Below are 9,149 nucleotides of genomic sequence, written 5' to 3' on the forward strand. Positions count from 1 at the left end.
ATGGAGTATGATATAAATCCATTGATTTTGAAATCTCACTTACTATTTTATTTTATTTTTAATCGCAATAGTATACGCAAAGATTTTATTCATACATTCATTCATTCATTCATTCGTTCATTCATTCATTATCTTACGATTAGATTACATTTCTTTATTATATGCAATTAGTTTTACCTGTAATAAATTGCCTTAAAATTCTATTAACTAATATGTATCTAATTTTTAATCTCGTCGATGTGTATTTTCGAAACAAAGACGCAGAGAACTAAAGATACATAAGTACGTTTGTGCTTTCAATGTGGAAAATTGCGGCTTGGTAGATACACATACGTATCTCCAAAGACGTTTTAAACGGCGACAATAATAATAAACGCGATTAGAAACCAATTAACAACTATTCTGTTCTGCGAAAGCTCGACGACTTCGGAATTATGAAATCGTACGCTTTCGCGTTTCGCATTTCCTTCGTGTTATAATTTTAACGATTATAACGAGGAAAAATATAAATGAGAGAAATTAGATGTTAGATAACAGAACCAAAAAATATTAGAAATAATATGACGGTATAACGAATTAGAAACTTTAGAAGAAATTAAATAGAACAAAGAAAAAAAAAAAAACGAGAAAAATGAAAAGAAAAAAAAAAAAAAGGAAAAGATTTCGAGAGATTTAGAAATTAGTAGAAATTATAAGTAGATGGAAGATTAGAGAAATAGAAAAGTAAAGAATTGAAAATTTTTCTCGAACGCACACTTCTTTATTTTTCTAGACAAAAGAAACATTTTCTTTTTCTTTATCCTTTCTTTCTTTTTTTTTTTTTATCTTTTCTTTTTTGAATTCTAATTGATCACTGAGAACTTATGAATTATATTGTACATTATGCGTATATTACGAGGGATAAAAGTTTCACGTATTTTGCGATTATGCGAATTCGTGTCAGTTATCTCTACGCTTTTAGAATAATGTCGCTTACGTACGCGATTATCGTTGACGTAACGGTTTACTTAGAAATATTGACTAAAAATCTATATCTTACGTATATCATTAATTTCTCTTTCTCTCTCTCTCTCTCTCTCTTTCTATAAACTCGATAAATTTCTATAAATTTCTTTTTTTTTTGTTTTTCTTTTTTTTCTCCTTCTCTCTTTGTTATCTAACAGAAATATATATATATATATATATATATATATATATATATATATTACGCCAGTTATATACATATGTATTCGCTGACTATGCTTTCCAACATAAAAGATAATATTCTCTATACATCAGCCGGTGATTACGAAAGTGTTCTAACTCATATAGTCTATCTTCCTTTTTGAAATATTATATATTGCTCTCTTTCTCCTTCTCCCATCTTTTCTTTCTTCTTCTCTTTATCTCTTATATATATGTACGTAGGTAATTGATGTAATACGTAAAAAAAAAAAAAAAAGAAAAGAAAAGTAATAATTCACGAGTTTTTTTTTTTATTAAGACTTTTCGTTCCTTATTAATTCCTTTTTCTTTTCTTTGTACTTTCAAAAATGACGATAACGTCAATATATTAAAATCGTAATTGATCGTAATTAAAAATAAAATCGTCATTAACGATAACTACGTGTTTAAGAACGAAGTAACTTATGCGTATCGTCATCGTTAAAAATTATACGAGATACGTGACATACGTAGGAAAATTGTTTGAAATTATTAGAAAAGAAATATGCGTGTGCGCGTGTGCGTTTGACGTTATACTTGAAGTTAAAAAAAGAGAGAGTAAGTAAGTGAGATTGATCTTATCTCCTCCTCTTTGTAGTAATTGCACGAAGCTTTTCTCGAAAAGGAGGACTGAGAGAAGCACTCGTTCTCGCCCTCTCCCTATTTTCTTCGAATATTATTCGCGTTTATTCGTGAAGACGTTTCCTTTCCTCTTAACGTCGACGACGAAATAGAGAGGACGTGTCTCCCGAAAAAAAAATAAAAAATAAAAAATAAAAAGAAAAAAGAGAGAGAGGGAAGAGAGAAATAGGGTGGTGAATTTTTTTACAACTACATACGTACGTATTACGTGTACGTGTATTTTCAACATTTTTTTTCTTTTTCTTTATTTTTTTTTTTTTTTTTGCTACAGCATCACTACTATCAGCTGCTGCTGTTCTATCCTCTCTCTTCTTTTCTTTTACTCTTTTTTTTTCTCTCTCTCTCTCTCCTTTTTTCTTTAGTGCCTCTTCTTCATTCTCTTTCTTTCTTTTTTTTTTTCTTTATTTTTCTTCTTCCTATTTTTTGTTTTCTTTCTTTTTCTCTTTGTTCTCTTCCTCCTTCTCTTTTTCCTTTTCTTTTTTCTCTCCATTTCTTTCTCCTCTCTTTCTCGTGCGTTATCATTTCGAAGGTAGACAACTTTACTACGATCCTCGTCACAACGACCAAGAGACAATTTTCTTGCTCCTGGAAAAACCCTCGAGGCATTATTATTAAATATGTATTTTCCTCGTTATTATTAATAATATGTATTTTGTGCTTTTGTTTTCTCTTTCGAGAATTTCACTAATCAACGTATTCTCTTTGATTTTTCAGGTGAGTTCAAGGACACTTTCGAAAAGACTGGTGGCCAAGAGAAAATAAAAGTATTGTATTACTTTGACTTTTATTACTATTATTATTAATATATATATATATATATTTTTTTTCTATATGAGATTGATAGTACTCTTTAGTATATAATATTATACATTGAAATTTACAAAAAGGATTTTACAAGAATGTTAAATATTTAACACGAATATTATCTCGATTTTATCTACAATCATAATTAATATATATATATATATATATATATATATATATATATGCAATTATGCAGTTATACTGATATAACATAATTATACAATTATGCTGATAAATATGTTAATATTTATCATGCAAGTATATAATAGATTAAACTCTATGATAAATTAGAACATATACATACGTGACCACACGTACAGACAGTAATTAACAAAATGAATAATAAAAAAAGAAAAAGAAATAAAGGTCAGAACAAAAAATGTAATCATTCCAAGTATGTTAGTGTAAAGGTCAATTATACCGCAATGGAAAAAGAAAAAATGAAGAAAAAGAATAAGCATTATAGAAGAAGATAAAAACAGATAGAAGTGCATACAAATCTATATCTATATATCTATATCTATATCTATATCTATATCTATATCTATATCTATATCTATATCTATATCTATACATACGTACGTACATACATACATACATATATACATACATATATACGTACATACATACATATATACATACGTACATACATATAAATTTCTCAACTTAGATGTTGAACGTTCTTACGTGCTCTTTAATCACCATAGGGCAGGTCAGTGCACCTTCTAAAGATTTTACTACATACACTCGCTCTTGACACGCCATTTAATCGTCTCCCCTGGCGTGGGTATAGCTCACACGCACACGCGTTTCAAATTATTTATCTCTCTCTCTCTTTCTCTCTCTCTCTCTCTCTCTCTTTCTCTATCTCTCTATCTATCTCTATCTCTATTTCTATCTCTCTCTCACACTCACATTCTTTCTTAACATCAAACATATTACGCGAATGCAGTTTTGATTATATACATGAAAACAGAGATAAAGATAGGAAACGAGAAAGAGGGAGAGAATGAGAAGGAAAGAGAGAAGGATACATGAATAGATAGATAAATAGAGAGAAAGAGAGAGAGAGAGAGAGAGAGAGAGAGAGAGAGAGAGAGAGAGAGTAGGACGGGAAGATTAAAGTCAAAGCGATTAATCTCGCAATTAGTACCGACCCTTATCGCCAGGGGGTCTCATTTAAGAATTCTACGGAATTAATCGTTTATCCTTCTCTCTCTCTCTTTCTCTCTCTCTCTCTCTCTCTCTTTCTCTCTCTTTCCTTCTTCTTCTATCTCTCTTTCTCTGTTTAACTATCTGTATATCTCAGTCTCCTTTTCTCTCTCTCTCTTTTTTTTATTATTATTTGCTATTACGATGACCGATAAAAGTTTTTTCAACGCGTGAGAACGATATTGCCGAGTTATTTTCTGGTTCGTGGCATCCAGTTCTTTTCGTACGTATCTTTTAATGAGAATTAACGGAATAACTCTCATAATTCTTGATGGATCTTATCCTTTTTGTTTCTTCTTCTTTTTCCACCTTTTCTATTTTTAATGATTTCACTAAAGCTCTAAACGATCAAAAGGATGTTGTAAGAAATAATATTGTATATGATTATTCGTAATAAATAGTTATGAGATAAGACAAGGGATAAGTGTTACGAAATAAAAATGGTAATAGAAACGATCTAACGAAAATCGAGCAACGCAAATCCAACGCGTAAAGATCTGATAACGTAATTTCAAATCTCTATTACGAAGAATGATTTGGGAAATGATTTATAGAGAGAGAGAGAGAGAGAGAGAGAGAGAGAAAGAATTGATCGAATAATTGAAAGAAGAGATTTGTTTATTTTTTTTTCTGTTTTTTTTTTTTGTTTTCCTCCATTCATCAATATCGTTTTACGAAGAAAGAGGAACATAGTTTTCACGTATACGTGTATATATAAATATGTATATAAGTGCAAGTAGAGTCGATAAGTTTGACGGACATTGGCCGGTCAGTAAATATAGGGGGTGGTTATTCATCGATGCTTAAACTAAACGCAAAAGAATTGGGGTGGAAGATATTTCCTTCATGGAAACGCGTGGGTAAACCCTCTCTTTCTCTATATGTGTGTATGTGTGTGTGTATACGGTATATGCGTTAATTATGTGCATATATACATATGTATATATGTACTTGTATACTTTGACCTAATCGTGCTCTACTTCTCTCTCTCTCTCTCTCTCTCTCTCTCTCTCTCTCTCTCTCTCTATTTTTTTTTATCCCAAAATATTATCCATTACATACGTGTTTACTTACGTATATAGACTATTTTTATTATATTACGTATACCAACCAATATTTATTTCTATGCTTAAAAACTTCTTATAAATGTATCTACTTATCTATCTTTTTCTTTTTTTTCTAATTTTTATTTTTTTAATTCCTTTTCATCGATCCATCGAAAGTATCTATAGATGGTTCTAAAAGTTACTACAATTGGACAAATATCGTCGTAATTTATTTTTCAAAATTATTAAATACACACTTGACGATAAACGATTAAATTAATAATCGCGTACGTTAATAATTATATCGTATTTATTCAACATAGAAGAAATCGAAGGAAAATAATACAGAAAACGAATATACATGTGAAGAAATTATAATCCAACAATATTATTGAATTATATTAAATATATATAACTTATATAATCGGTGTATATATATAAAAAAAAAGTATATATATATATATATATATATATATTTCGTGTCGAAATGAACTACAAAGAGTTAGATAATGAAATGCACGACAAGACATATATTTGTGAAGAAAGAAGAAGAAGAAGAAGAAGATGAAGAGAAAAAAGAAAAAAGAAATAAGTATGAAAAGAAAGGAGGGGTAAAAAGTTGTTCAAAGAAGGAAACTACTAGAATTTTTGTTGAGTCAGTAGCAACAGCAAAAGAGAGAAAGAGAAACAGACAGAGAGAGAGAGAGAGAGAGAGAGAGAGAGAGAGAGAGAGACAGAGAGAGAAGAGAGAGAGAGTCAACCGTGCAACAAAAGTCATAAATTTCGAAGTAATCTGGATTTTAGATTAGCCTTGGTACTCAGCTTACTAACGACGCTCCTAACTCTCGTTTTACTTTTACATGCTCCGTCTACTACTCCTTCGTCTTCTTCTTCTTCTACTACTACTACTACTACTACTACTACTACTACTTTTTCTTTTTATTCTTCTCCCTTTCTTTCTTTTTCTTCTTTCTCGACTCGATGCAAGACGGCTCGCGAAACCTTCGTCTACTATTTTCTTTTTGAACCTTTTACATTCTTTGAACGAGACTCGAGAGAACGCCATATTCTCTACTTCTTTGATCCATCTACAGGATTATTTTTTCAATCGACCATTAACGACATTTATTTACTTTCGTTTAGATCCGTTCAGTTTTTCTTTCGTTAAAAAAGAAAGTGGAGCGAGAAAAGAAAATTGTGGTAATACTTAATGATAATAATAAGATGAAGAATTATTATTATTACTTTTTGTTTTAAGCAATTAGAAAGACAATTATTATATATATATATATATACATATATATATATATATATAACAGTAATAATAAGATATAACATACACGAATTCATTTTTACGAGATATCGAATCGATAAGTAAACTAGTTATTATATGAAAATAGTTTTACATCTATTATATTAATATAGGTACTTATCGTGCAAAACTATGTTATAAATGTTTCCTTATTTACTTTATATATATATATATATATATATATATATATATATATATTATATACGTATATGTATATATGAATGTATCTTCGTACGATAGGTCGCATTAACTCGAAGATATATGTAAGCTTGCATTCGAGATTTATATATCTCGAAGAAACTAACATGAGAAAAGAGAATGTAAGAAAGAAAGAGAGAGATAGAATGAGGTGGGAGTGAAAAAGAAAAAGAAACATTTTCTATCTCTTTCTTTTTCTTCCTCTCTCTCTCTCTCTCTCTCTCTCTTTCTCTTTCTCTTTCTCTCTATCTCTATTTTTCTATTACACATTCCATTTACTATTTCTTTCTTAAAACTCTATTTCCATTTATCTATCTCTTCTTTGCTTATTTTATTCTTATTCATCCCTTTTTCTATCACTCTATCTCCATCTATTTTTCTATTACACATTCCGTTTTCCTATATATCTTTCTTTTAAACACCATTTTCCATTTGTCTGTTTCTATCTTTCTCTTGATTCATCGAATGATTTATTCTTTCTTTTTTGTCATCACCTTACACATTTTTCTAAATTTATTTAAACTTTCTTCCAACTATATTTGTATCTGCGTTTCTATTTATTACTTACATTTTCTCTCTCTTTCTCTCTTTCTTTATCTTTTTCTTAAATATACTATCTATTTATCTCTCTCTCTCTCTCTCTCTCTCTCTCTCTCTCTCTCTCTCTCTCTTTCTTTCTCTGTATCTTTTTGTTAAGTAGTTTGCTTTGGCGTTAACAGATTGTTCCATGACTAATGCAAACACTCGTTAGTAATTACACGGTTAGCTCTTTGCAATAATTTATTGAACGACCTAGGTGAACTCGGAATTTTTTTTTTTTACTCTTCGTCGTTTGATATGTTTATGGTGTGTAAGAAGAGAGAAATATAGAGGGAGGGTGTGTGTGTGTGTGTGTGTGTGTGTATGTGAGAGAGAGAGAGAGAGAGAGAGAGAGAGAGAGAGAGAGAGAGAGAGAGAGAGAGAGAGAGAGAGAGAGGAAGAGCGTAAATATATTTAACGTTGCAAAAGAATCACTTCGTCCTTTACGAGTTGCTGATAGAATACAAGCATATATATTTTCATGTTAAACTTATATATCTGTCCTGTATATATACGTGATTGTAAATGTAACTTTGAATGTGTATGTAGTGACGTCCGTAGGCGCAAATAAATTGAACGAATTAATTACGTTCGTTGGTATACGTTTATTAAACAAGATGATATAACAAAAATATATGATAATCATAATGATAATGATAGTGATAACGATAATAATAATATGTTAAATAATTTTATGAAAGATATAGTAAAATTTAGAATTGAAATTTATAATAGGAATCGAATTGGGAGAAAAAGGAAAAGAGATAAATTGCTTTCTTTCTTTCTTTTTTTTTTTTTTTTTTTTTTTTTTTACACGCCAAACCTTTTCATACAATAATGTTTAATAACATAATAATATATAATAATATGTAAGAAAAAAATCTCTCCTCACAATTAATAATAATAATAATAATAATAATAATAATATTACATTAATATTATTTAATAATTATAGACAAAAAATCTCTTCGTAACTAATAAATAATATTAACATACCTATTATCGTTAATAATAATAAAAAAATCTCTCTATATATATATACATTTATCTCTCTCTCTCTCTCTCTCTTTCTTTTTCGAAAAATTTAATTTACTAAAATTGTACATTTTCGTTGAAAGAACGGAAGTCTTTCGTCGAAGTGATAACTCAATTCGAGCAAAAGGAAAGATGAGACATTCCAGACACATTTTATACTCTAATGTACGAAGACTGATGTGAGAAAAGGGACACATACAAATATATATTATATATATATATGTATATATGTATATATTAAAACATAGGCAGAAATTCTTGAAACGACAATGTTCGGACAATGCTCGTGGCTGTTCATAAAGCGAAGTTTACGTTTCGTTTATTAACTCCGATCGTAAAACGCCTTCGTTCTTTTACTATTTCGTAGAATAACTCATCTCGCAATGTAGTACGATCAAGAGGGTTAACTTTATTAGATATGGGGGAAGATATATATATATATATATATATATATATATATATATATATATATATTGTATGTCCTCTTTTTCTCTATCATCTCTTTCTCCTTTATCTTTTTCTCCTTCTTTTTTTCTTCTCTCTTTCTCCTTTCACATTTTACGATATTTCTTTTTTACGATCTTTCATTAATTAATTAATTAATTAATTAATTAATTAATTAATTATTTATTTTTGTTCAATGTTAGAATACGTTTTACGTGACCAACTAAAAGAAATAAAAGCAATTAATCGAATTTTTATTTAATTTTAGATACCTGATGAAATATTGAAAAGGGACATTCTATAGAAATTTTACAATTGATTTCAAAATATAGATATATAATTACACAAAATTTCGTAATATTAATATTAATAATAATAATAATAATAATAATAATAATAATAATAATAATAATAATAATAATGCGTTAGTAACGAAAAGAAAATATAGAAGATTCGATTAGGAAGATATTCTATTAAAAAAATTATCAATTGTTCTGGTCACGATTAATAACGATAATAACAAGAACAATAATAAATAGCAATAGTAATAAAATAAAGAATATAAGACAACAAATTATTGATTACAAAATAATATATTTTATAATAATGTCACTTTAATAAAATAATCATTAAAATTTCTATATATAATCAGAAACAGATATTCTTTTTCATAA

The 9,149-nt window shown here is 28.5% G+C and overlaps 1 protein-coding gene across 6 annotated transcripts in view; it reads left to right on the plus strand.

Annotated features, from left to right (window-relative positions):
* Positions 1-9,149, plus strand: part of LOC122635040 (brain tumor protein) — a 111,733-nt gene that overhangs the window by 64,388 nt on the left and 38,196 nt on the right. For 3 of the 6 annotated variants that reach the window (XM_043824752.1, XM_043824757.1, XM_043824755.1), the window contains one exon: positions 2,560-2,609. The exons of the other annotated variants lie outside the window; for them this stretch is intronic. The gene's annotated coding sequence lies outside the window, so the exon portion shown is untranslated. The remainder of the gene's footprint in view (positions 1-2,559; positions 2,610-9,149) is intronic. 6 annotated transcript variants of the gene reach the window in all.

The sequence above is a fragment of the Vespula pensylvanica genome, chromosome 17 (assembly GCF_014466175.1).
Source record: "Vespula pensylvanica isolate Volc-1 chromosome 17, ASM1446617v1, whole genome shotgun sequence".
Classification (NCBI taxonomy): domain Eukaryota; kingdom Metazoa; phylum Arthropoda; class Insecta; order Hymenoptera; family Vespidae; genus Vespula; species Vespula pensylvanica.